At 39.7% G+C, this 27,769-nt stretch overlaps 1 protein-coding gene across 3 annotated transcripts in view; it reads right to left on the bottom strand.

Moving 5' to 3' along the window:
* The window catches only part of PLEKHG1 (pleckstrin homology and RhoGEF domain containing G1), a 236,102-nt gene that overhangs the window by 172,006 nt on the left and 36,327 nt on the right, over positions 1-27,769 (bottom strand). For 2 of the 3 annotated variants that reach the window (XM_067011011.1, XM_059083437.2), the window contains one exon: positions 4,408-4,465. The gene's annotated coding sequence lies outside the window, so the exon portion shown is untranslated. Of the gene's footprint in view, positions 1-4,407; positions 4,466-4,677; positions 4,770-27,769 lie in introns of those variants that run through there. The other variant, XM_067011014.1, reaches the window with a different exon arrangement.

Here is a 27,769-nt window from a genome sequence, read left to right as displayed (position 1 = left end):
TTATTTTCAGGACACCTCCATGTTAAGAGATAATCAAGGGATTTTGCAATGGAAGAAAACTGATGGAAAGCATCTCAATGACTTTTTAAAGATCCCACTGCATTAAGTCCCTGTCCTCTAGCTTAGTGCCAAGAATTGCACCAGATGGGTATATTATTAGCAATGTCTAGAGCAGTATAATTAGTTATTTATTCACAATGTCAATCATTTATGCTGTATCCACCTATAATTCTATTAGCTGCCTTCCAATAAATCTATCAGCCTTAAGTAAAACACTTCCTAGAACACAGTGGCAAGGTCACTTACAGGATATGAAAAGGGCTGTGCAGTGCTGATTCCTCACTGAGCATCCTTCACTGCATTGATTGTAAGTCTTAAGGGTAATAAGCCACAGTACTGCAACCCCACAAAGCCTTCAGCTTCAAGACTTTTGAGGTACCACAGAGCATGTGGGCCTCCTGCAATTGCTCATGAAATGGGCCGTGAGAGTCCTCAGCTAGGGATGGAAGACGCTAGAGTGATGTTTATTCCCTCCAGAGAAGAGCATGACCACATGGTAGGGTTCAGAAAATGCTAGCAAGAACTGTAAAGGGTGCCCCAAGCACCCCAGGGCCTGGTGTGTACCTTGGAACATTTAAGTGGCATCTCCCAGATACTTGGGCAGCTCTAGGCTGTGTGCTCCTAAACTTCACCCCTGATACACTTTCCGCAAAGAACTGGGGCAGGTGAAACCCTGGACAAAAAGGCACCAAGAATAAAATGTATGGGCAAGTGTATTCAGGAAAAAAATATGTTTATATGAGTATGGGTACACACATATCTTTTTGGTGGTATTTCAAAAATGTAGTCTTTAAAAAAATTATTTTATTAATGTATAGTTGATTTACAATGCTGTGTTAATTTCTGCTGTACAGCAAAGCGATTCAGTTATTCATATATATATATATATATATATATATATATACACATACAGGCTTTTTCATATTCTTTTCCATTATGGTTCACCTCAGGATATTGAATATAGTTCCCTGTGCTCTACAGCAGGACCCTGTTGTTTATCCATCCTATATGTAATAGTTTTCATCAAAGATGTAGTCTTGAAGCTGAATAACACAAACACACATCATACCAAGAGAAAATAATGCATTCTAATTCCTTTGGGATCAAAAACTGTGAAAAATAGGCCTATATTCCTCTGAGTTTTCAAAAATTAGCTGGAGAGAGCAGCGTTTCTCTCTAGAATTCTCTTGTTTTCCTAGCTTAATTTGATCAACTGGTACCCAATGGCATCTATTGGCCTGCTACCCTGGAGAGAACAGTTCTTAGCTATAGTTTGTGGGTAACAAACTGGTAGATTATTATTTTATACTGATGTACCATATACATTTTTGTGTACATGCCCAGGTATTTGCTAGTCTGAGAACTAGAAGTTTTGTAGTTCACTTATCTACACCAAACAATTTCAGAACACTTCAGAAGTATAACATGATTTTTTTTTGGTGGGGGTTATCAATTTAATTATATGTATTTACATTTAAAATAAATAATTGTTTTAGAAATACAGGGGTACTTTTTCCTTTTGGAGGGCTAGTAAGAGGGAGTGTGGGGTGGCCTGGACCAACCTGAGAGCAGCATGGGGGGAGGGGAGTCTAGGGGGGCACCAAGGTGGAGAAGGCCATCAGAATACCTTTTCTGTTGTTGTTTTAAGAAGTTCTAGAAGGGAATTCCCTGGTAGTCCAGTGGTTAGGACTCCGAGCTTCCACTGCAGGGGGCATGGGTTTGATGCCTGGTCGGGGCATTAAGATCCAATAAGCCACACGGCACGGTGAAAAAGAAAAGTTCTAGAAAAGTAAAAAAGCTCCTTCTAACCCAACTATTTTTGTGAAAGGGTAAACTGAGTCTCGATATGGAGGCTGACCACTGCAGGGTCACCCACCCCTCCGGGCACTGGAGATGTGGCCCTTCCAGTATCCAATCTCCACTGTTGTTACCTCATACCAGAGGCCTGGAGCCCTAGTTCTCGGGAGGGGGAAACATGACTTTTCTAAAGAAGGAAATTAGCTCATTCATTCCTTCAGCAAACATCTGAGCTTCCCTTATGTCTGGCTTTTTCTAGGGTATAGAGCAACAAGCAAAACATGCAAAGACCTGGCTCTGAGGGACTTTATGTTTGAGTGGGTACCAATTTTGAAAAAGAGGTTCATCAGACATTCAACACACTTACTTTAAATGAACAAGTGACTTTTAGAAGATATTCTTATCTGGTCACTGCAGTTGAAGACTGACAAAGCTATTTTCTCCAACACTAGATCATGGCTTCAGAAACAAACAAAACCAGATCGGTCATGGTAATTAAAAATGTCATGTACTCAGTAACACAGATCAGCAACCACGGAAGATCTAAGAGCTAACTAAAGTCTACATGCCCACAGCAGCGAGGAGACGGGGTCGCCACTGTCCTCATGGAACACATGCTTCTCAGGCAAAAATGCTTGTCCAAAATGGGACCAAAGAATCCTGAGCTAGTCCTGCTTCCCCTTCCCTTATTTTGCGTATCATATTACAAAGCAAACAGAATATCAGTGGGTCTCTCAGGGGAGAAAATATTTATTTTATTCTAAGAAAACATCACGAATAACCACAGCTATCTAACCTAACAAGATGTCATTTCTTTCTTGGGAGATGAACCATGTATCTCTCTGATGAGCAGACAAGTCTATGAACTCACTTCCAGAGAAGGTAATCATTTCTGAAAAAGAAATGATTACTCTACTTCAAAAAAAGAAAAACAAAAAAGCCTTCAAATGACTGAATCTGTCACATATATAGAGTGGGCCTGACTGCGATCCAGGTAGGGGCACATGATGATTTTCTTGGGCTCTGAGGCACTTTGGCCCCTTCCTCCATAAAAAAGAATATTAAAAATTATATTTTATGACTACATTGGTATAAAGAAAAATATAATCCAGGCTGGGTTCATTATTATATATTCACGATTTTTCTATTTACTTTGGGGGAAAGAATTAAAATTAAAACATTTTCATGGGCCACTAAAAGTATCATGGCCGCAGGCACTGTGTGTAATGGGTAAGTCAGCTCTGGACCTCAGACTCTTGATTTTTAAGCTACTCAGCATTCTAGTCATACATTAGACAAAAGAACTTCTAGGACTTTCTTGCCAGTAATGAAGATCTGCGGTAAGAAAACCACTATTTTACCAGTTAACAAAATACCGATGAACTCTGAACTCCAACACAAGCAAAGACATCTTTACTCCATTAAAATACCATTTGTCTTTGTAATAACTTTGAGTACCTCAACAAGAATAAGGCAGTGTATCAAATATTCATAATTCCAATAAAGCATGATTATTTTGCTAGTTAAAGGCAGACTCTAACCCCTTGTTGCACTTATGCTTTAATGTTCTTTTTATTTATTTATTTATTTTATTTTATTTTTTTGCGGTACGCGAGCCTCTGACTGTTGTGGCCTCTCCCGTTGCGGAGCACAGGCTCCGGACGCGCAGGCCCAGCGGCCATGGCTCACGGGCCCAGCCGCTCGGCGGCATGTGGGATCTTCCCGGACCGGGGCACGAACCCGTGTCCCCTGCATCGGCAGGCGGACTCTCAACCACTGCGCCACCAGGGAAGCCCTAATGTTCTTTTTATTTCACTGTTTGGTTAAAAAAAAAAAAGACCTGGTGTAGAATTGAAAGTATAAATGAGTAAAAGCATAATGCTGTGCTTACCAGGACTGAGTTTCTTCACATATTCCTTCCATTCTAGTAAGCATTTGATATGGAATTGAGTAAATAATGTCAGGTTAACATTTCAAGTCTTGCCAAATAGCTTATGATGTGCTCAGAGTATGATCAATTAAAGGACTTAGGAAAGGAGAAACAGAATAAAATAATTGCCTAGACCTTAAAAAAAGGGTATATCTCCCTCCTTCCTTTCCCTCTTATTGTTCATTGTGGTTTTTCAAGTACTACTACTACAAAATTGCATTGAGATTTTAAATCTTAAAGAAAAAAGAGGAACTTAAAAAGAACAGGAAGAACTTTTCTCGCCAGTGCAAAACATTTAAAATATTACCCAAGAGACTGACTCATTAACAGTAGAGGGCCAACAGGAAGAAACGATTCCAATTTGAGTCACACTATGGTTTACTCTTCCTGACTCCATTTTTATTCCTCATGTATGTATTTTGAAATATGAATTTTCTTTTGTATTTCACCCTCACCCTTTGGGTATAATATTTGTTATTCTGTCTTACAAACTAGTTAAAAAACATAAAAATTTTGCTCATAGAGGGTACTTACACAAAAATACCTAGCAAACCTAAATTACTAATTTATTAATCTTTTAGCATGTATACTCAAGTGGTAAAAAAATGAAAACAGCTCACTTTTCGGTTGAAGCCTTTCCAGTGTCTTCACCCGCCAACTGCTAACATCCGTCTCTACCTGTAGCAGAAACACAAAATATAAATTGCTTTTTACTTTTCCAGAATGATTGCAGTGGAACATGGATGAGAAATCTGGGCCAATTTTAAGGGGCAAAAGGAAGACTGGATGCAAAGAGACCATAATTTTCCTAGGAAAAAGTCACCTATGCTACTGGTCTATAATGGGCCTGTAGCAGCAATCATAACAATTTAATTTAAAAAACAACTTACAGGGTGTGGTGTTAGAAAGTTACTGTCCAATCTTGATTTTCCCTTTCCCTTGAAATACTCAGAAAATCCAAAAAAGACTTGAACTTTCCATAGCGCTAAAAAATTAAGTTCAATGACTTGCCAGGAGCCAAGAAGAATTTCCTCTACCAGGAAGAGAGATGAAACTCCAAGGAGCATAAGGAGAATGGATGATTTCACTCAGTCTCAACCCTCGTATCCTTATCTCTGAAACGCAAGTCTTCCACAGGATGTGAACCGCCTTCTAAGGCCATGGCCACTCTATCCCTGAGCTCCTCTCTATGGCTGTAGCCAATAATTCCTCTCAGTTTCCATCTTTGAAAAGTACTTGGGGGTGGGAAGGTAGAAGTTAATGGGGGTGATGCTTAGATGTGGTATAATCTGGGGTTGCTTTTTTTCTGGTCACTATTTTTGAAAAGAAAGAACCACAGACATATAGAAAAAACAAATGTGCCTAGAAATGTATCAGATAGGTATCTTCATGAACAAAAGTTACTTGAAAATATTTCCAGTTGACTGAGGGATGAATCCAAATAAAAAGAGTGAAAAAGTAGTCACGTAGTAGCTCAGCTGGTAAGCGTTAAAAGCAGTAAATAGGGAATAAAATATGCTAATTATTCTAAAACCAGTCCAAATAGAGTGCAAACTTCCAAATTTTTGGAAAAAAATGTTTAATAAAAACATTACTATAATAGTTAAGCTCATCGAAGTCTGAAATCCTGGATCATGTTATGAAAAACGGGGAAATGAGTGGGGATAGATGGTAAAAGCAAGTTAATTTCATTTTGGGTGGGTAGTAAGAAATGCAGTTTTACTTGTGACACTAGTAACTTTGGTTTTTTTTTTTTAACTGGAGAGAACAAAGCAATAAACTGCATATTTAAATTTAAGTTCAAAAACAGCAATAAAGGTAATATAGGAAAGACAGAAAAAAATAAAAGCAGGAATTTTTGATTTAGATATTTAAAAAACAGTCACTGGTTCATTATAGAATGCAGTGTCTCATAGACAGATTTCAGGCAAATCCAGTCTTAAAATCCAAGATGCAACTCGAATTACTAGAAGAACACATCACAGATATGGAAGAGATGATAAACTTAAGAATGCCATATAAAAATATCTTTGTGAATAAATTTGAACATCTCAATGGAAACAGTTTTCTAAGGTGGTATTTAATTATTAAAACTGAACCAGAAATATATAAGCTGAAAGGCTAAGAAATATGGTTCACTTCAAGGATTAGACAATTCCCAAACTGTGTAAAAAGCTTTCAGAATATAAAACAAATGAGACTCTTCAGTTCGTTTGGTGAAGCTTATCAGATAACCTAATCTGATAAGACACAGAGAAGGAAAAAAGTAAGAGGCTTATTTGACTTAGATAAACAAGATGGAAGAACATCAAATAAAGTGCTCAGAACTCTTGATTTCTAGTAAATTAAAATAATGACACAACAATATAAACTGGGCTTATTCTATAAATATTATATAAATAAATCTCTTATGCTGTATCAATAGGTCAGATCAACACATATTCATATTTTCAAAGATGACAGAATAGCATGTGATAAACTCTGCACTTATACCTGATAACCTCTCAGTAATCTAGAAATAGAAAGATCACCTACTATGATTTTTAAAAATCTAAAACCAACAGACAACATTTTTGCTAAAAAGTCAGGAATAAAATAAAAAGATGTTCACAAAGTATTAGTGAAAGGAAATGAACAGACCAAATACTACCATCAGCAGGTGCAACGCTGAATACCTAAAACTCAAGAGGAATATCTAAAAATAACCCTGTTGGAAATAGTAAGGGTGGTATCAGATTATTTGAAATACGTAAAAAGCAATGCTTTTTGTCCAGTGGTAGCAAAGGCCAGTCACAAACAAATGAAAAAAAGGACAGTCTGAAAACAGGTCATTTCAGAAAAATTATGCTTAAAGAACCTATATAGAAAATGTTTAAGGAAATCTTTAGGACAATGGTTTCCTCATGAGAAATGTTGAGAAGTATGAGTGTACTTTTTTAGAAAAGGAAAAAAAAAAAAAGCATCATCTAGTCAGGAAACTCAATATGAGGTAAACTAATGAATTTATATTTTTGGTCTGTAGAAGGTGAAGTACCATTATAGGAATATGAGAACAGTAAGAGGCTTTTATAATCAGAGAGGCTTATTTATAGGTGAATACTTGAGGATCTTAGAGGCTGTTCTATAAATTCACGATAGACTTTTTAGAAAAAAACACATTAAGAATATTTGATTATCCGGCCTTAAGTGCAAAATGCACTAACAGATTATACTCACAGCATTAAACGCAAATAGAATTTGATATAAAAATACCCCCAAACACTTCACTACACTTTTGAAGGTTGGGGAAATGTTATAAATAGCCATCAATGTTATATTTCTGGAAAGAAAATGTTAATTACACTTCACTGAACCGTGATAAAACAGGTCACATTTTATTGCTTTTGGCCAAAGAACAATGTGAAACTTATAGTCAGGAGTACATGCAAGGTGGTGTTTAAAATAAGTTCTATAGGCAAACCACAACTAATGTGAGTTTGAGAATAAAAATAAATAAAATGTCAGGGTTGGTTTTAGAAAAAGGAGACGCAAGTCCAATATGTCACCATGTCTTTTTAGCTACAGTGTCTAAAATAAGCTTACCTCTCATTTTAGACAACAGAGTGAGGAGAGAAACTAAAAGCCAAGTGTTTCTGACAATAACTATGGAATCAATGTCACAAAAGGGATCACATTTACTCTTTATATCAGGACTAAATTAAAGGCCTGTTAGCTTTGGAGGATGATGATACTGAGTGACTAGGTAAAAACAGGTTTAATGGGCTGAGTTTGGCAGGGTTTAAACAAGGAACAATTTAAAGTCATGTTCGATAAAAACACTTCTACTTATGATAATGACTGTGCAAACACCCAAGGCATAGACACTGTGCCTAAAAATGTCAACTATTTGAAATACAGGAGCCCCAAGGGCCTGCCCATAAGCATGAAATCTGTTATCTTTATTTCTTGAGTAAAACACATAAAACTTCATAGAAGAAACAAAGTGAGGGTGAAAACTCACATAAAGAGCTACCAGAAATCACAGAATTTTAGACCAGCGTAGACTATAATGTACTCAACAGCAATAAGACCAAAAAAGGGCAACTTTCCCAATGTTCATGCCCTAAGTATCTAGAAAGTATTCCTTAAATAAGTAACACAGATGGTCAAGTAGACAAAAACAAAGTGAGTATTTTTGAGGGGATACAGGGTTTGATCATGTAAATCCAAAAGGAATCTCTGTATTCAGACCGGCGTCCAGCGCCTGCCCCACACCTGCCATCCAGGGGGGCCGCTCCACATCTATCCATTCTGATTTGAGAGTGCCAGGTAACTCGGGACTCTAGGTCCACTTCGACATAAAAACCACTTTCTCTCTTCCGCTTGCCCTTCTTTGAACTGCCTCATTTCCTTCATAGACCATAAGCAAGCAGCAGTAGCTAGTGAAATACACACCTTATTAATCTGGCTGCTGAAAGGAGGTGGAATAATATCCTCTATAATTCTGGAAGCCCAATATCCATCTACCCTCCTTCTGACAACCATACCCGCGTTTCCCTCTCCTTTGTCCTCCTATCAGCCCAGGTGCTCTGAATGAAATCAATTAGGCTAAACAATTCATCTCCCTGATTGGTGCATGGATAGGCGCGTGACCCAAGCCACACCAATCAGGATCAATGAGACCTAATTGGGGTATTTTATTAAAATGACTACGGAAGCAGAACTTTTCCTGCTTCCATGAGACACGAACAAGACAGGATTTAGAGGCCAGAGTTGCTGTGGCCATCCTGCAAACGTGTGGGGCATGAAAATGAGCCCACATGGAGGAATCTCATTCTGATCAATTCTGTGTGGTTTTGAACTATAAAACAGATCGATACATGCTCCAAGGTGACTTACTTTCTTCTACTCAGTATAACGTTTGTGAGGGACTTCCTTGGTGACGCAGTGGTTAAGACTGCGCTCCCGATGCAGGGCACCCGGGTTCCATCCCTGGTCAGGGAACTAGATCCCACATGCATGCCGCAACTAAGAGTTTGCATGCCACAACTTAGGAGCCTGCCTGCTGCAACTAAGACCTGTTGCAACCAAATAAATAAATAAATATTACGTTAGTGAGATTCCTCCATGTCATTTTGCCGTGTAATTATTTGTGCAGATAGAATTTCTTTGAATTTCACTGGATACTTTGTGGTATATTTATACGCTCTACTGTTAGACCTTTAGATTGTTTCCATTTTTCTTTCCTATACAAGCAATGTTGTGCATGACTCCTGTATTCATACTTCTACATTGTATTTGCCTGAACTGGAACTGCTGGGTTGTTCATCATACACATGTTGAACTTTACTGGGTAATGCCAATTTTTTTTCAAGAGTAATTGTACCAATTTACCCTGCACCCAGAGTACACACATACCTCATTTTATTGTGCTTTACTTTATTGCACCTTGAACATACTGCATAGTTATTTATTTTTACAAATTGAAAGTTTGTGGTAACCCTGTGTTGTCAGATGATGGTTAGCATTTTTTTTTTTTTTTTAGCTGTACGCGGGCCTCTCACTGCTGTGGCCTCTCCCGCTGCGGAGCACAGGCTCCGGACGCGCAGGCTCAGCGGCCATGGCTCACGGGCCCAGCTGCTCCGCGGCACGTGGGATCTTCCCCGACCGGGGCACGAACCCGTGTCCCCTGCATTGGCAGGCGGACTCCCAAACACTGCGCCACCAGAGAAGCCCAGCATTTTTTAGCAATAAAATATTTTAAAATTAAGGTATATAGTTTTTTTTAGGCATAATGCTATTAAGCACTCAATAGACTACAGTATATCGTATAAACATAACTTTTATATGCACTGGGAAACCAAACAATTTGCGTGACTCGATTTATTGTGACATTAACATTATTGCAGTAGTCTGAAACTGAACCTGCAATATCTCTGATGTATGCCTATATATGAGAGTTCTTTTCACTCCATATTATGGCCAACACCTAATACCATAAACTTTTAATTATAGCTATTCTGGTGGGTGAGAAATGGTATTACTGTGGTTTAAATTTGCATTTACCTAATTACTAACGAGGTTGAGCATAACTTCATTTGTGTGTTGGCTATTCACGTTTCCTTCCCTGTGAAAGCTCATACACTTTGCCCATTTTTCTATTGAATTATTTTTTTCTTATGAATTTGTTGGAGTTATTTATATGTTCCCCAAAATGTAAATCTGTCTGTCTGTTATGGGTTATGGTTTATCTTCAGTCTCTTGACAAAGAGAAGTCTTTAAATGTGATGCAGTTATATATGTCTCTTTATGGTGTAATGATTTTTCTGTCTTGTTTAATAAATTCTTTCCCTACCCCAAGGACATAAAGATATTCTTCTATGTTTCTTTTAAAAGTTTTACAATTGTGTATTTTGTGTTTAAGTCCTTGATCCATTTGAAATTAATTACTATGTATGCTGCAAGGCAGGTGCCATTTTCATTTTTTCCATAAGGATAAGCTATTACCCCAGTATCATTTATTTATTCTTTCCACTGATTTGCATTTCAGCTGCATCACATAACAGGTTTCTATTATAAATGTGGGCCTGTTTCAGAAATACTGTTTTACTGGTCTAATCACTTATCCCTATTGCCAAAATTACAGTGTCTAAATCATTTTGGCTTTATAACAATATAAATATCTCTAAATCCTTCTACCTGTTTCTTCTTAAGGATTCTTTTGGCTATTTCTGGATCTTTGTTCTGTATAAGTTTGAGAATCAACCTAAGTTCCACCAAAAACATGTTGAATTTTGACTGGGATTGTACTGGATCTATATTTGGGAGAACTGACATCTTTACACTAATGAGATCATGTATGAATATCTTATCCCCCTCCAATTATTTAGATCTTTTAGAAGTATTTTTCAATAAAGTTAAAGTTATTCCAGTGTCTACATAAAGATCTTTCATCAAATATGTTTCTAGGAACTTAATTTTTATTATTGGAGAATATACCTTTTAAAAATATATACTGCTTTTTCTAGAAAGGCTATTAACTTGGAAAAAATGTATTTGGAAATATACAGAAAAGTTGCAAAAGTAAGAACTGTAGTTCTTAGCTTTTTCTTGTCAAAAGCTTACTAGTCGTTTCAGAGAACCAAGTTTTGATTCTGGGATGCCATATGTACTTATAATTGTTCAGACATAAGCAAAAAAACCCCATCAGCTACAGAATTCACAATAGAAACTGGTTGACCAAAGTGGGAGTGGAGGGGGAAAATTTAAATGATCGAGTATTTTAGAATAAGAGTGTTAAACAATCACAAAAATTTTTCATTCAAGCAGGCAATTATTTATATGCCTCAGACTCAATTTTTATTTTTTCATTCAACAAATATTTAGGATCTATTATGCACAGACATACATTTCTATTCCCATAGAGACCTCCAAAGATGGACACTTTACAGCTTTCCTTACAAACTCAATTCAATTTCTATTACTAATTTGATATCTCTAATCGGCCTTTGTTTGATCTCTCTAATTGGCATGTTTCTAAAGAGATCCAGTGGGTCTCAACCACTTAAAAAAAACCCAAACCCTAGAATTTGGAAGTGGAGACTACTGAGAAGAGGTACACATCTTTCAGTAACTAATAGTTATTGGTTTCCTAACCAGTAAATGTACTCGTTTTACCCACAATTTGATTAAATTATATAGTAAATGCCTGATGTGTGTCAGGCACTGTGCCAGGCATGGAGGTTATAAAGTGGGTAAAGCAAGGTCTCTGAGGAATATGTCTCATATTACAAAATGGGTGTGTTCTTGGGAAAAATACATAAAGCAATTCTTAATAAGTTGAATTGTTTTCTGTGGCATTTTAATAGATACATTAGAAAAAAAACTGTTCAAGTGACGGTTCTACCCGCTCAATTCTGATGTAACACATCAGGTTTGCATGACTTGTCAGGTACTGCATTCTGCACAGAAAGAAGAAGGATGAAATGACAAGTTCAGTCTTTAGTTTGTATCATTTCTTGGGTTCCGCAGGATCACACACCAACTGTGTATATGTAGAACTAATTAAAGTTCTTTATATATTATTAAGAAACGTTAGGCTGATACTGCATGCTTCCCAAATCTGGGCTATATTGAATGGAAAGTTGGTTGTGAATCTTTTAGAAAGGAAACCAAAAGCAGATAGACAACACAGACTCTGCACACCAGATTTTGATGACCCATAGCTTAGATTTTGTCGTTTCCTGTTTATATTTTTTAAAAGACTAACAGCTGGCATAATGACTTGACAAAGGATCCTTAATTCTAATACTGAATCAGAGATTAGGAGTTAGAGTCGATGACCCTTCCTCATATCCCCCTGTATGTCCCTCTCTTTTTCATTCTTAGAGCAAAGTGGGCCTCCTTATAAAAAAAAGCTGGCCAAACAGAACTGGGGATTCCAACACCATTTTCCTTTTATTTTTCAATGTTGGAGGGGAAAATGGGCAAGAATGTGAAGTAGTGAATGTTTCTTGAATGAATGACCTTCATTCAAGTGCTGTTAAAGGCACTCGGATTACAAAGAAAAATACCGAGCCTCTTCCCAAGATAGCAGGCTTTCACGGGATGTATACCAGTCAATAGCCTGGATGGTAGCTGTATTGCAAATGCTATAATACAGTTCTCAACACTTTCCTATCACCCAAGAGACCTGTGTTACTCTTAAAATGACCTGAATGCATCCAACATCTGGGCATCAATAATGCACCAGGCATGGGTACTGAGGACACAGCAGTGACTAGGACAGACCTAGTTCTTACCCCCATGGAACCTCCAGTCAGTGGAATGGACTGTCACAGAGTTAGCTAGTAACAACACCCAGAGGCAGCATGCTAACCAGTGTGATCTTGAAAGCATAAAAAGAATAGAACTCTAATATTAAAATTGGGGGCTTAGTAGTTAGTACACCAGTGGAGGAATATAATGAGTAAGACAAGACTTTCCAAAGATCCTTAAGTCCAGACAGAAATAAGAAGGAAGGTGATTATGAAAGTTAATAAAGTTTTGGCAGATTCTGTACTTAATAAAATGGAGGAAACTGTAGAAATGGATGAGCATTTCTAAGCAGAAACATTTTATAAGCAACATTTTTTAATTAATTAATTAATTAATTAATTTTTGGCTACGTTGGGTCTTTGTTGCTGTGTACGGGCTTCAGTAGTTGTGGCTCATAGGCTCTAGAGCGCAGGCTCAGTAGTTGCGGTGCACGGGCTTAGCTGCTCCACGGCATGTGGGATCTTCTCGGCTCAAACCCATGTCCCCTGCATTGGCAGGCGGATTCTTAACCACTGCGCCACCAGGGAAGCCCAGCAATGGCTTTTATAGATTAGAGGAATATGGATTAGAGTCCAACAGCTTCTTTCAACCTAGATCAATAACTTTAAGTGATTCAGAATGTGTTAGCAAGCAACGAAAATGAACAATGTTAGTTTACATAGCAAAATTCCCTAAAATGAACAGAATTCAGATGGCTGTGGTTTTTAAAGTTGGACTGACTCAAAAGTAAAACAGATTTTAGTAAAGGGAAACCAAAGATATCACAAGTCTTTCTTATACTAGTTATTTAATAAACTAATATTTTGGGAGATAGCTTTAGAAATTTAAATTTGTTGTTGAGGTTTATTTAATGGTGAGTACTGTAAAAATGCTTCTGTAAAAACACTAGTTTTATTCAAGCAACATATGGAAAAACCTGTTACATCACTTTAGAATGTTATATTTAGAAAGGTAATTTCCTTTCACTGGAGACCTTTTTTCTTTTCTCAACGTTTCCACATCAGTCGAGAAAAACAGGCTTTAACCTATCAGTTTTTTAAAAAACAAACTACCAAATATATCACAGAGTTTTTATTTACTATTAATTTAACATTGAGGATATTTCAATAGGCTTTCAAGTTCAGGGAAACCTGAATATGGAGAGCAGACTTCCAATAAAACATTTTACAGTTCCTACCAAACAGTGATTTATTCATCTACACGTTCCCCACCATTACAGCAACTAGTACTTCCTGGAAATCTTTGGTTTTGCTAATGTGGACTGCTTTTACTTCTAAAAAGAGGGGAAATGCTAAAATTGAATTATGTAGCCCAGGAGGAACCTAGGAGGGTGATAACTGACATAGCAAAGAAACCTTCTCATTTTACATCTGTACTTGAGAAAACTTTTTCTTTTTATTAAACTTGTCATTAGCATATCTAGTGTGTGCTTACACAGTTATTTTGCTAATTTTAAAAGGCTCAAACTTAATATGAATGTCATTAAAAAATATTTTGGAGAGTTTAAACTGAACAGATGATTCTTTCTGTATAATTTTTTTGGTTTCTTCACGGAAAACCATTAGGATTTTTTTCAATCTATCTTGCAAGTTTAGATTATATTGTGTGTTTTATTTACTTGAGAATAAATTTTATTTAGAATAAATATATGTGGTTTTTAGTTTCTAACTCCATGAGCAGATTAATATTTCTTCAGATTCAGTTTATTTGCATTGTTAGCTCAGCTATTTGGGTGTGTACAATAGCCTGTAACAGTACGGATGTTTGGTCATGTGATATTAAAATTAAACCCAGAGCAAAGGCCAGTCCTCTGGTAATGCACAGGTAATGCTACAGAGAACACACTACCACAAATTTTACTATGAAACTGAAATATAGCACCTATGAAAAAACTGAAATATATTGCCTACTACCATAAAATTGGTTAGAATTGCATTTTCCAATCGAAATGATCAGCAAGTACAGATATTTGTTTAGCATCTATTTCCCCCATTAGACTATACGAGACCCCATTTCTTTGGTACATGACAGCATACCCAACACCTAGCACATGGCGGTTGCTCACGAATAGTTATGAAATGAATAACTGAGTGAAATGTCCTCACTGGATAGGTATGCTAAGCAGGTTTTTTTTTTTTTTTAATAAATTTATTTATTTATTTATTTTTGGCTGTGCTGGGTGTTCATTGCTGCACGCAGGCTTTCTCTAGTTGCGGTGAGCCAAGGCTTCTCTTTGTTGCAAAGCACGGGCTTCTCATTGTGGTGGCTTCTCTTGTTGTGGAGCATGGGCTCTAGGTGCGCGGGCATCAGTAGTTGTGGCACGAGGGCTTCAGTAGTTGTAGCTCGCGGGCTCTAGAGTGCAGGCTCAGTAGTTTTGGTATGTGGGCTTAGCTGCTCCACGGCATGTGGCATTTTCCCAGACCAGGGCTCAAACCCATGTCCCCTGCATTGGCAGGCAGATTCTTAACCACTGCACCACCAGGGAAGGCCCTAAGCAGGGTTTTAAATGAAAAAGTCCAGCTGATATATAAATGATGACAGGATACATCTTTTAGAGAAGAAATGGTTGAAAATACTAGAACAGGGAAAATAATCAAAAATATCCCTGAAAAGACAGGAGGAACTGGGACCCAGGATCCAGGACCCAGCGTTAAATAAGGTCAGGATCCTTTTGCTGTTAAAACAAAGGGCAGGCAGTTGGCAGTTCGTAGATTTGTTGGCAGGCAGTAGTCCAGTGTGTTCTCAGATGATTTCTATTTTTCTCTGGGAAGTAAGAGACAAGATCATCTTCTGAATGTGATGGGCAAGAATGAGCATTAGGTAAGAGTGAGGAAGGTTAGAAATAAGTCATTTAGGGCTTCCCTGGTGGCGCAGTGGTTGAGAGTCCGCCTGCCGATGCAGGGGACACGGGTTCAAGCCCTGGTCTGGGAAGATCCCACTTGCCGCGGAGCAACTGGGCCCGTGAGCCACAACTACTGAGCCTGTGCGTCTGGAGCCTGTGCTCCGCAACAAGAGAGGCCGCGATAGTGAGAGGCCCGGGCACCGCGATGAAGAGTGGCCCCCGCTCGCCGCAACTAGAGAGAGCCCTCGCACAGAAACGAAGACCCAACACAGCCAAAAATAAATAAATAAATATTTTTTAAAAAGAAATAAGTCATTTGGAAGAGTCAGGGCATGAGCTGACTAGAAAAAAATCGTCAGTCAGTCAATATCCCACTGTGTCATCAACCTCCAGGTGACAGATCCTTAGGTGGGACATGGGCTTGGGCAAGTGCCTAGCAGCGAGCAGGTAGGACATGTGGGAAGCATCACAAAAAAAGTTTTGGCTTTGGAATCAGGAGGCTTGGGTCTAAGCCCAAGCTCTGCTCGTAATGAGTTGCCTGACTTGGAGGAATCACTTCCTTTCTTTAGAACTTAGGCTTTACCAATTGTAAAATGAAAGGACTGCTTAAGAACCTCCACGATCCCTTCCAGCTCTCAAAGGGCTAAATCTTTACAAAAGAACCACTAAACGAGCCTAACGGCGGCACAATAAATACAGCGTAAAAAGTTAGAGTTGGACAGGAACCACTTTTACTGCCTTGGCCCATGGCTTCATTACTTTCTGACATGGGTTACATCATGACCTCCCCACTGGGCTGCCTCCTACCCTACCTTCATCCTGCCATGTGTATGACAAATGTGATCACGTGGCTTCTTTGTTTCCATCCTTCAGAAGTTCCCCCCCGTTGCTGACTGATGAACCCAGGCTCCTGAACCCCACCCTTCATTACTGGTTCTGGTTCTTGCCTCACTTCACTGCAACACTAACTGCAAAATTGCTTTTCTTTTTTCTATTTCTTTGCGGTACGCGGGCCTCTCACTGTCGTGGCCTCTCCCGTTGCGGAGCACAGGCTCCGGACGCGCAGGCTCAGCGGCCATGGCTCATGGGCCCAGCCGCTGCGCGGCACGTGGGATCTTCCCGGACCGGGGCACGAACCCGCGTCCCCTGCATCGGCAGGCGGACTCCCAACCACTGCGCCACCAGGGAAGCCCCGAAATTGCTTAAAAAAAAAAAAAAGAGAAAGGGAGGATTTTCTCTATTAAAGCACACATAAAATAAGGGTTATTCGAATCCCCTCAACATACCGATTTACTATTTTAGCGACACATGCACTGTCATTTGCTATTTTATGACAGAGAGTCAAATTAAAAAACATCATACTCAGAGATTTGGGCCAAGCAGTTTTCAGTGGCAATAGTGAGAATTCTGTGGCTAAGTTAAAATACACAGGTGAATTCCTTTCTCTTTTCAAGGTGAATATAAATTAAATCCTCCCCCAGAGAAACGGGTTTTCCAGAGGAAGTGAAGAAAGACTGCAACTAACATTAGCCCATTCATTAAAAGAACGGTATTCAACGATGTTTACACAAGTGGTTCTCCCTCTTTAAACTTAAGGCTAAATATATTTTAAAAGCTGTATGTAAAGTAGTAATTTACTGAAGCCAAACCACAAAGAAATTTTAGGAATGCATCCAGGTTATAAAATTCTATTCCCTGCTCCATAAAGAGAATTTTCACAGTTTCTATTTGGGTCATCTAATTGACTAATTGTTACCTGGAAGGATTCTGGAACACAAAATAATTTGAAAAATTAAGTTGCAGTCCAATTAGGTTTCGAGGTGAGAGGTAGACATGTAAGCCCCTAACCGCTGAGTAGCCATTTTTCATACCAGGTAACTAGCTGAGGCAGCCTCCCCTGCTCGCTAGAACGCCCCATCCTCAACCTTCCATGTCTGGGAATTTTCTTGTCCTCTCGACACCCTTATTTGCCATCATTTCAGGAATCCTGAAGAGAGAGGGCGGGGCAATGGCAAGAGAGCTTCAATCAAAAGGCTCAATGAATTTCTTTTTTTTTCTTTTGGCCATGCCGCGTGGCACGTGGGATCTTACTTCCCCCACCAGGGATGGAAGCCGCGTCCCCTGCACTGGAAGCATGGAGTCTTAACCATTGAACCGCCAGAGAAGTCCCAGGGCTCAATGAATGTTAAGAGAAAGGAGAGACTGCTTCTGGTTGAGGGGGCTCCCGTACTGTCTGTGTAAATGAAGTGCAGGGTGGACAAGCAGGATAGCTTTTACGGAAGAGTTAGGAGATGGAAGGAAAGACATTCCAGAACAGTGGGAGAGCACAGGAAACTAGAAAGCCTAAATTCTTCCAAGGAACTAAGACGGGTAACTTAGTTGGAGTTGGCGTTTTGGTGGAAAACAGTAATATGTTCTATCTACAAATCAACAAATTAAAGAAGTGTTTGGTGCTGGAAAAGAAAAATTTTAAGCAATCCAAGAAGGTCATCTGTCAAGATCATCATTGTCAAGAACAATACTTTCTTAAGGGCTGGAACAATGTTCATATTTCTTTCACGCAAAAAAGGAACAAGAATGGGAACGTTCTCAGATTATTAAACAAATAAATGCCAAAACAGAAAACTCCATGGACTAAATAATAGAATTTATATGGCTCAAGACTCATCCAGCAGGTGGCAAAATTTAAGCCAAGAAAATCTCCAGAAAGTACAGCAAAAAACAAAGGAAAATAGGAAAGACGTGGAGAGTTGATTCCAGGACGTCCAAAATCCATCCCCTGGAGTTCTAGGTGAAGAGTTGAAGAGTGCGAAAGTATTAGTGGGGAAAAAATATCCTGAGCTAGAGACTTCAGATCGTAAAGGCCAAAAAAAAAAAAGATTAATGAAAAAAGATCACTGGTGAAACATCAGAACTAAGGATAAAGTAAAAATTCCCCAAAGCTTCAAAGAGGTAGGCAGATAGACACATGCATACACAATCAACTAAGTTAGAAGAATCAGTCTAGCACCAGACTTATTGGCTACATTAGATTGTAGATATCAGAGGGGCAATGCCTTCAAAGCTGAGGAACTATCACTTTGAATCTAGACTGAAATTATCAATCAAGTGTGAAAGCAAAATCAGACATTTCCCAACATGCAGTAACAGAGCTTACCATCCGTGCATATTATATGTAAAAAGCTACACAGAGGGAGCAGTCTACCAGATGAAAACAGGAATCTAAGGAAGGGAGCAACAAGGATGCAGAAGAACAGTAGGAGCTGAATACAACCCAAAGCAGAAGAGTGTCTATAAAGAATCGAAGCTGTTGGAAAATCTCCTTCAAGCAGCAAAATTCAGTGATTCAGTGTAGAATGTCCTCTATGGATCTTATTATATTCCATGGCTCCACAGTGAATACTATTTGCATATTGGCTTTTGATTTTTAGAAACAATCTATGGAGAAAACAAGCATTCACAGCTATGCTCTAACAAGTATTACCAGGATGCTGTAAAAATTATGGTCTAACACATTGGGAGTTTATAGGTAAGGGCTGACCCTCCTGGGAGCGAGGGGGGGTTCCTGGACGTGGGACTTGCAGTGCTAAAAGTGGGGAAGTCCTGGGTAAACCAGGACTGGTTTGTCACCTTAGTCATGGGGAGAAGAGATGAATAAAGGACGCTAATATCCTCATTTTGCTGAGCAGAGGTTCGACAGATGCTTTGGAAAAGAAAGAAGTTGGTGACAACCAACACTAATATAGCAGCTGTTAGCAGTGGCTGTCACTTAAGGAATGAGGTTTCTGTGTTTGATTTCAGCCCCTTCCAAATGATTTAGATTTCGAAAACAATACATCCATTTAGAGTAGAATGAGTCAAGTCTTATTCACGAGGCATCTAGCTGCTAACAAAGAGAATGTTTCAAAGCGAGAAAAACGTAGGGCTCCAAACACGGGAAGCTAACTGAAAATGATTAAACAAGGGATTCTTATCTAAACTTTGATTTGAAAGCAAGAGTATAAACAAAACCAAGGACAGGAAGATCTGTTCTCCTGTCTAGAGGCAGTGTCTGTACTCTCGTGAAGAATGGATGGTCACAGGAAAGGACAGGAGAAAGAAGCCCTCAGTGAACCAAAAAAAGGGACCGACTGAGAAGAGTTAATCACATAACAGGCCATTAGATGCTATACTGGCACCACAGCTACTGCTGGGTAAACCAGAGTGGCCCTGTTCCCTCCACATAAAAGCTGCTCAAAAGACACCCTGCTTCCTCTCTGAAAGTGTGACATTTATGTGTATTATATAGTACACTAACTTAAAATAAAAAACCCATAAACGACATACTGTGATCGAGCTGTTTTCTGCTAAACTGTTATTCACATAACATATAAAAATTCAAAATACGGCGTCTTTCATGCACATTAACACTTTGAAGTTTGTCTAATGACCCTGAAGAGGGATTCATAACTACAGATAATCTTGTCTTAAAGAGAACCCAAATCTTAGGTATACTGATCCCCAATTATTTATACAGGAAGCCGTTAACTTAGCTACTAATGATAACACAACCATGAAAGATAAAAATTGTTTCATTCCCCTCAACTTAAAAATGCCCTCTGTTAACACCCAAAAGATAAATGATTTTAAATTTTAAATGGAAAAATCCCACAGTCCTGCTTTCTGCAAGTCACATAACCAAAACCCATCGTGAGCGTTGTACAACGCAGGGAACTAGGGCTCTTGATACATTTGACAGCTTTACTAGGCGCCTGCCAAAGCACTGAACATTTATCGAGTTTCCTTATTATTAAGATACACTTAACATTTTAAAAACATACCTGAAATCAGGATATAGTTTACAATCAACATGAACATTTAACACGGCCGGGTTTACTTAGGTTCCTTGTACAACTGTTAAATCAATTGAGTGTCTTAAAAATCCAGAGTCTAGAAACTGAGAAAATCCAAAAATACCACATTCATAACTCACTGGAAATGTGTATAATGATGACTAACATGTCTGAAACCATGAAAGGAATATAAAAAAATGTAGCCCAGGCAAGCTGAGAGTTTTGTCCTATAAGTGAAGACAACTGAGATTAGAAACATTAAAAAGGACAATATTAGACCCAAACAGACACATTTCTCAATTCTTTTGAACTACAAATTATATATAGTTGATCCACAAATTCCAAAAGAAAAAACAATAGAACTGTGATTCCTCTACAAGGTCCATCCATAGCTTTTATATTTTCATTTTAATTACAAGACTCTTAAAACCTTCATTCAGCTATTTCAGGGCATTAAAAATATTTCAATGTCATTTATTAAAAGTGAAATTTGCAGCAAGTAAATCTCCACAACTCCCCAAAACAATTTTTTTCAAAAAGCAGTGAAAGGGCTTCCCTGGTGGCGCAGTGGTTGAGAGTCCGCCTGCCGATGCAGGGGACGCGGGTTCGTGCCCCGGTCCGGGAGGATCCCACGTGCCGCGGAGCGGCTGGGCCCGTGAGCCGTGGCCGCTGAGCCTGCGCGTCCGGAGCCTGTGCTTCGCAGCGGGAGAGGCCACAACAGCGAGAGGCCCGCATATCACAAAAAAAAAAAAAAAAAAAAAAAGCAGTGAAAGCTGCAATTTAGTTGCACTCTCGGAAACTATATGAAATGTATTGGAGAAAACTTAATGAAATAATGGAAAACATTTGTGTGAAATTCAAAGTAGTCTGCTATAAGCCCTTTATAACGGGGTAGGAACCGTATCCACCTACATTTTCATTTCCTTTGGTTCCCAATGACAGCTCTATTGAACACTCAAATTAAAAGGATTGAGAACTAATTATTTTTCCAGGGGAAGAGTCACTCAACAACTACTTTAAAACCTGGGTAGTTTTGTTTTGTTTGTTTGTGTGTGTGGTACGCGGGCCTCTCATTGTTGTGGGCTCTCCCGTTGCAGAGCACAGACAGGCTCCAGACGCGCAGGCTCAGCGGCCATGGCTCACGGGCCTAGCCGCTCCGTGGCACGTGGGATCTTCCCGGACCGGGGCTCGAACCCTTGTCCCCTGCATCAGCAGGCGGACTTGCAACCACTGCGCCACCAGGGAAGCCCAAAACCTGGGTAGTTTTAAGTTTCTGCATCCAAAAAAAATTCTCCTAGCTCTTCTTGAAGGATAACATCCTATAAATTCCTACCCACTCCTACCCTGAAGTCAGTTACAAACCACAGCCTGGTAACTCTTAGGCAAAGATGTTGGTGCTTGTAATAATCCAAAAGCACAAAATGGAAATGGTGATGTACCTCCCAGCATTCACTGTATTCGCTACAAAATAAAGATTCATTGTTCAATTGTTTCCTTACTTCATTACTTTAATGGATTTTCTCCCAGAATTAGGCTTAGGGTCTGGAATTGAAAGTTAAAATTTTCCATATGTCTGACTTTCAACCAGTTGACCCAGTGATGGAGAAATTGATTTATTCTTCAGTTCAAATATTTTAAATGTTTATTTTAATTAATTAATTTATTTATTTTTAAAGCTGTATCCCAAAGCTATGTTTCAGGCCTCTTTGTAGTTTTCAAGTTAGCCTTGAATGTGGTTCAATTATAGAAGTCAAGATAGCAATGGATAACCTATTGAGGGTATACTATTTGGTTTTTGAGCTTCTCATACTTTTTCTAACTACTGTTTAAAATTTCACCAAGGAAGGGTGGGCTGTGATGAAGTGGGAGAGTGGCAGGGACATATATACACTACCAAATGTAAATTAGATAGCTAGTGGGAAGCTGCCACATAGCACAGGGAGATCACTCGGTGCTTTGTGACCACCTAGAGGGGTGGGATAGGGAGGGTGGGAGACAGGCTGATGCAAGAGGGAAGAGATATGGGAACATATGTATATGTATAACTGATTCACTTTGTTGTAAAGGAAAAACTAACACACTACTGTAAAACAGTTATACTCCAATAAAGATGTTTAAAAATAAATAAATAAAAAATAAAAATATATAGGCATTTGCTACTAGAACAAAAAAATAAATAAATAAATAAAATTTCACCAAATCCATCAAGCTTTCTTAGGCTACCGTAGGCCACACATTTTATCTACACTGCAAAATCATTTCTTATTTCTTATTCTCTACCGCTCATGTGGCCACTTGATCACACACTTTGTTTTAAAAGGCATGTCGGTTAGTTGACCTTTTCTCCTAAACAAAATGAAAAACCAGTCTGAGAGGCAGGCAGTCTTTTCCATGTCTCCTAGCTACTCATGGCACTCAGCACGTACGTGGTACCACACAGGGACGGCCCTAGTTCCTGAATCGGTGAATGTGTACAGTAGCCATCAATATGAGTTCAGCACAGTCCTCTCTTCTCAGAAGGAAGAAAGAACCAGATCTGATTTTTAATGTTGTGCTGGACACAGTCACATGTACCCCACGGAAATGTGGTATCATCACAAATTCCCAGCTACATCATGTATGTGTTTCTCTCATTACCACTTGAACTTGCATGTGTATTTTGTTGTTGGAAGTTTAGACTGCTTCTCATTTTATCTTAGAAAACCTTAAAATTAACAACATATGAATATCATCATTTAAAAAATGAGGAAACTTTTCTACGTATGGCATTTCTTATGGACCCATAATAAAAAGTGACAGTCCCACTTTTCCAACCCCTGAACCCTTCCTTTCTCTCCTAGTAGAGCAGATCCTCCTGGTTCACCCCCTAACCACTCTCTTAACAATACCCTTCATTCCCTCCCACTCCTGAACTTTGCAATTCCCAGGAAAAGACCAACACGAGGTTAGCTTCCATCCTTCTACTTTCCGTCTTTCTACTATATCTCTGGGACTGAAAACTAAAGAGAAGCTGCACATGCATCATGATACCACAATAAATCCGTGGTTGCCAACCTCAGTTGGGTTCCTGATCCTATTCAACCATCTTTTGACATTATTTTTTAATTGAATGTTAACTGAACACCTATTGTGTGCCAGGGACTGTCCTGGGATAGCTCTTCCTGCCTTAATCCTCATCTACTCCTTCTATAGTTCTTCTCTGCAGCAGGTTTATCGTTCACTTTGCCCCACAAACCTTCTAACTCGGCCCAGCCCTTGTTCTCAGAAGGCAGCCGCTACACTGAGGAAAATGAGGTCATCAGGAACTCTCTCTCTCTCTCTCTCTCTACTTCCTAAGCCTTGCACTTACAAGCCACCTCAGGCTCCACTCTTCCTTGCTGACTTCCTGCAGGCTCAGAGGAGAGAATGGTTAGAACTTAGGAAGGACATCTCATCACCAGCATCCTCGATCTCATCCGTACGTCACTCTCTCCCAGACATCTGAACTCTCCCTCTCCATTGGCTGTTTTCTCTCAGCCTATATCCGTGGTGCTTTTCAACCATGCCAAGCATCCCCTTTGGACCAGTGCCATCTTCCTCCTCCCCTCAGCTTTCATCGTCTTCCTTACTTGACCATATTTTCACAGCATCACTGTTTATGATCCTCTTTTACCTCATCTCCTATTGACTCCACTTGTGCCTCTATTCCTTTGTTCTTCCACTGAGATGATTAAGACACAGGTCTTCAGAGGCTCCTGAATCTTTACTTACAGCTTTAAGCAAAGCCTTCAGACCTGTATCTCCAATGGCCTGGAGAACAGCTCATAGCAGTCTCTTGGCTAAGTACCCATCAGGGTAAAGCCCCACATCCTGCCAGCTCTACTCCAACTCCTGCGAGCCTCACGTGGCCCTGCACACGCTGGCAATACTGCCTGCCTGTACCACCTCTGCCGGATGCACTTTTTCCTGCCTCTCTGGACTCCGTCCTGCTCTCGCCTCCGACTGGTGTGTCACTCTCACCCTTTGTCACCTGTCCAACTCTCTATCGTCCCTCAAGACTCAGTTCCAACGCCAATGACCTCCTTCGGGAGGGCGCCCCTGAGCAGTGCGTTTCCAGGTGATGCCCTGCCTCTGCTTCTTCATTAGAACTGTGACCTCAAGGGCAGAAACTCTGTCTCATCTGTGGGGCCTCAGGCCCAGAGTCACTAGTCAAAAATGTGAAACTAAATTATGAGTCTTCAAAGGAAAGCAAGTCCATTCGTTGGTTGCTCCCAGATGTGAAGTGTGTTTTTTGGCTTAGTAAAAATAAATAAAAGTTGCTTTAAAAAAAGAAAGCATTTCATAAGGTATTTGCACAGAATCGTTTAAGCCTAAATAAATAATTACATCATTAGCAAAATACCAACTAAATTCGAAAAGGGAAATTCAAATGAACTCATCCTTAGAAGGGCATGAAAACTTTAGTCTTGGATATCCTCTAATTTAAAGGCAGCTAGTTTTACAGCACCTTCTAGTAAATAAAACCAAAAATTAGTGATATGTACCTTTTCAGGGCAAAATGTCTTAGAATGTGTTCTTTAAAACATCGCTTCGAGGTAGAGCTCCTTTTCATTCCCCTCTTCCTTGTCTTTTAACCACCAGTATCCCTACAACCAACACTACCTATGTAAGAATAAAAAGTCTGAAAACTGATTCTCTGTATCTCTGTTGGACTCACAAAGCAAACTGTAGGTGTAGTGAGGCACTTGGAATTACTTTATTACAAAGTTTATACTCTAATAAGTGCTCATATGGTCACAGAATATTGGCTGCATAAGGCAGGCTGTAGACCAGGATGTAGGATAGTAGGATCCTATTTTTGGAAAAATAAAAAAAGACAAGCTTGCAGGAAAACATCTGGAAGGATATAAAGCAAAAATGTTACAAGTGGTTGCTGCCTACAGCTGGTAGAATTTAAGTATATGAGTATTTTCTTCTTTCCCATGCCCTAATCATCATGTATCGCTTATACACTCTTGTAAAAAGTTCTTTAAATGATAAATAAAGCGAGAAGCATGTCACAGACCTCTGTGATATCCTCTGAGTCTTTCTCACACTGTTCACTGGAGAGATATCATCCTGAACTCTGAGCTCAGCCCTGAGACAAGTCAGATCCTTAAGGAAACGAAGATGATGTTGCTGAGGCCTGAGAAGGCTTAACATAATCATGTAGAAAAGGCATTGAAACTCAGGTATTTGCATTTTTGTGCCTGACAAGGTTTTCTAAATGCATTTTACATGTTCAATGACTGTTTCTTCTCTATACCTAATGCCGAATTCTTTCAGACTCAGTTCATATGTAACCTCCTCTGGGAATCCTTCCCTTATCAGTCTGGTTTGGACTGAGGCCCTGTAATAGAAAAGAACAAACCTGATTCCATGGTGGATCTATTCCTTTAGCTCTGACCCTTGTGCTCTGTTGCCTGTGCTTAGCCATGCTGGCTCTGCACCTTTGAAAAGAATGTTGCCTAGAGCCTGAAATATACATGAGAGCCCATTCTCAAGGCTCCAACCTTTTCCATTCATATAGGGATAAGCTGCAGAACAGAAAACAACAATCATCTTGTTGGAGGTTTATAGGAACATTGTGAGCAGACCTAGTGGCCAGCAACAAGAACAAAGAATCTGGGCATCAAGAAATTTGCATCTACCAGCCACACCCCCTCCCCTTTTAGAAGCCTCAGTTTTAACTCGGGTACGTTGGTTCTTTGGGACACTAGTCCACCATCTTCTCTGTCTGGTGGCTTTCTGAATAAAGTGGTTATTCCTTGCCCCAACACCTCGTCTCTCGATTTACCGGCCTGTTGTACAGTGAGCAGTACAAGCTTGGCCTCGGTAACAGGCCTTCCTATTTGCAGCTGAACTTCGCACACAACTACCACCCTTGCATTCTCTCCCCTGCACTGTGATACCACATTCCTGTCTGTATTCCCAACTGGACTCTGTGCTCCAAGGGGGTGGCTACCTTCCTTTTTTGTTCATCACCTGCAGCAGGAGAACAGTGCATGACACAGGTAATAGAAGTTCAGCAAGCATCATTCAAATGAATTAATCCACCCACAAAGAGTACTCCACTCCATCCCAGTACATCAGGGTGCTGGCCCTTGCGAGAGGTATATGCAGTACTCTGCCTTCCAAGAATCAATGGGGACAGAATACCCAACAAACTGGCCTGAAAAGTGATCAGGAAGCCTTTTAGTTAGATTGGAATAGCCCAGGAATGCTCACAGGGAGGCAGCAGGAGGTTGTGAGTTGAGCAGCTCATGCAGGTCTTCAAGAGAAAAATGAAGAGAAGACTTGTAGAAGGAGAACACTGAGAGCAAGGGGCAGGAAAAACATGGTATGTTTGAGACAAAGACACAGCACACAGGCACACTCTACATCTCTCTAAACCTCCCAACCTCCCCACTTGGCCTAATTTCTCCACTGCCATTACCATCATTATTCTATCTTTGACCCTCTTAGGTGGAGGCCCTGGGGAGCAGATATACATCTTTCCTGTTCAGATCAACAGTGATTTCACCTGCTAAGTGAGTGTTCCCTTTCTATATTGACAATAAACCGTGTATGGCACCCTGCATACCTCTGTGTTATTTTGTAGATGGATATGTGGGGATATGTCCTTTATCCTACTATACTTGCTAGAGAACAGCAGTGTAACTTTAATTCTGGACATTCCCAAAGTGCCATCCACGGGGTAGTACTCAAACATGTTGAGCCTATTCACGTCTGTTGAGAATCTCACCTAACACACAAGAGACAGAACTGTACTGCAGCTGAGGGTCACAGAACACTGGGCAGGGCCATTTTCGTAGCCAAGGACACAACTTCAGGCTCTGCTGGATCAAGGGGTGCTTGGCACTTGAGCAGCCTGCCTTTGCTGGCCATCATTACTGCTTTGCTATGATAAGCCCTATGCTGCCTGTTAGGGGATTAGTGAATTGAACTGCATGGTCCTCTGGACCTTGGTGTTGTCAGATCTATTGTCAGAGGGGTCTCCTTCCTTACCTCCCCCCTATCACCACCAGCTAAACGGTCAGGAGTTCTCACTATTCACTTAGTTGAACTGCATATATTTATTAGAACAAGTTTACATTGTGTTTGCAACCATGAAAAGCTTTGTTGCCATCACTGAAAGGCAAGTAAATAGAGGCAAATTATTCAAAGGACAGACCTTGTTCTCTGAGTCATGTTCCCCCAGGCAGCTGACACAAGTGGACACTAACCTCAGGGTAAGCAGGGCCAGCAGAACCCTCATTGCTTTCAGATGTCCATTCTACACACAAGTAAAGGAAGATTTTTGTTTTGTAATAATTAAGAGGGGTTTTATGAAAAAGTAATTACAAGGATAAAAAGGTCTTTTAATATTAAAAATGACAATATCACAGCCTATGCATACTATTTATGCAAAAGATGATTGTTGCCAGGGATAGGATGCCTGTACCAACGACAGGTGGTGACTACGGAAATGCAAAACCTGACCTTACTATTAAG

The sequence above is a fragment of the Kogia breviceps genome, chromosome 13 (genome assembly GCF_026419965.1).
Source record: "Kogia breviceps isolate mKogBre1 chromosome 13, mKogBre1 haplotype 1, whole genome shotgun sequence".
Lineage (NCBI taxonomy): Eukaryota > Metazoa > Chordata > Mammalia > Artiodactyla > Physeteridae > Kogia > Kogia breviceps.
The sequence above is the reverse complement of the archived record's forward strand: the minus strand, read 5'-3'. Positions and strand labels throughout refer to the sequence as shown.